Genomic DNA, 1,466 nt, shown 5'->3' on the forward strand with positions numbered 1-1,466 from the left:
TGTAAAAGTTATCATATTATGTAGGTAAGGACTGTATTCTCAGCAAGGTATCACATTGGAAAACAATTGTTAAATTATTTGATCTAAGGTGTTAATTAGCTGATTAAGTTTAACTTACAAATATAGGAGGCAGGTAATTACAGTAGACAGACTATATCATTGAGAGTCAGGAGACCTGGATTTGAATCTCAGCTCTGATTCCTCCCTTTATCGCTCCTGACCTCCCTTTCTTCCTTCCCAAAATGAGGTTGGCAAAGTAAACACCAGCCAGGTAATGCAGGGCCTTGCAGCCCATGCTAACTGTAAACAGAAATCATTAAAAGATCCTAAGGAGAGGATTGAGAAGATCAGGTTTCTGCTTTGGAGGGATTTTTGGTTGGTTTGTTTGTTTTTGTAAAATATACATAACACTTACCACTTTAATTATTTTTAGGTGTATAGTTCAGTGGCATTAAGTACATTCACATTGTTGTGAAACTATCACCACCATCCATCTCCAGAACTTTTTCATCTTCCTAAAGTTAGATTCGGTATCTATTAAAAAACAACTCCGCATTCTCCTCTCCCCCTACCCCTGGCAATCACCATTCTACTTTCTGTCTCTGAATTTGACTCTTCTAGGTACCTCATATGAATGGAATCATACAGTATTTGTCCTTTCGTGTCTGGCTTATTTCACTCAGCGTAATATCTTTAAGGTTCATCATGTTGTAGCATGTGTCATACTTTCCTTCATTTTTAAGGCTGAAGCATATTCCATTGAATGTATATACAAAAAACCCCCTCATGTTTTGTTTATCCATTCATACATCAGTGGACATTTGTGTTGTTTCCATCTTTGGCTATTGTGAATAATGCTCCTATGAATGTACAAATATCTGTTCAAGTCTTTGCTTTCAATTCTTTTGAATACATACCCATAAGTAGAATTGCTGGATTGTATGGTAATTCTTTTGTTTGTTTGGACGTGCTGCACGGATTTCAGGATCTTAGTTCCCTGACCAGGGATTGAACCTGGGCCCTCAGCAGTGAAAGTGCGGTGTCCTAAACACTGGACCACCAGGGAATTCCCTAATTCTTTAATTTTTTGAGGAACTGCCATACTGTTTTTCACAGTGGCTTCACCATTTTCCATTCCCATCAGCAGTGCGCAAGGGTTCCAATTTCTGCATATCTTTGTCAACACTTGTTCTTTTCTTTCCTTTCCTTTCTCCCTTCCTTCCATCCTTCCTCTTTCTTTCTTTTTTCTTTCTTTCTTTATCTCTCTCTCTTCCTTTCTCCATCTCTCCCTCCCCCTCCCTCCTTCCCTTCCTTCCTCTTCCTTCTTTCTTCTTTCTTCCTTCCTTCTCCCTTCCCTTCTTCTTTTCCTCTTTTACTTTTCTTTTCCCTTTCTTCTTTCTTTTTCTTTCTTTCTTTCATCATCCTAATGAATGTGAAGTGGTATCTCATTGTGTTTTTTTTTTTTT

General features: G+C 38.1%; 1 non-coding gene across 1 annotated transcript; it reads right to left on the reverse strand.

Annotated features, from left to right (window-relative positions):
* Positions 1-993: 993 nt before the first annotated feature.
* Positions 994-1,066, reverse strand: TRNAE-UUC (transfer RNA glutamic acid (anticodon UUC)). Its single transcript has one exon. It is a non-coding gene; the product is annotated as a tRNA-Glu (tRNA).
* Between the last annotated feature and the right edge of the window lie 400 nt (positions 1,067-1,466).

The sequence above is a fragment of the Phocoena phocoena genome, chromosome 8 (genome assembly GCF_963924675.1).
Source record: "Phocoena phocoena chromosome 8, mPhoPho1.1, whole genome shotgun sequence".
Classification (NCBI taxonomy): Eukaryota; Metazoa; Chordata; class Mammalia; order Artiodactyla; family Phocoenidae; genus Phocoena; species Phocoena phocoena.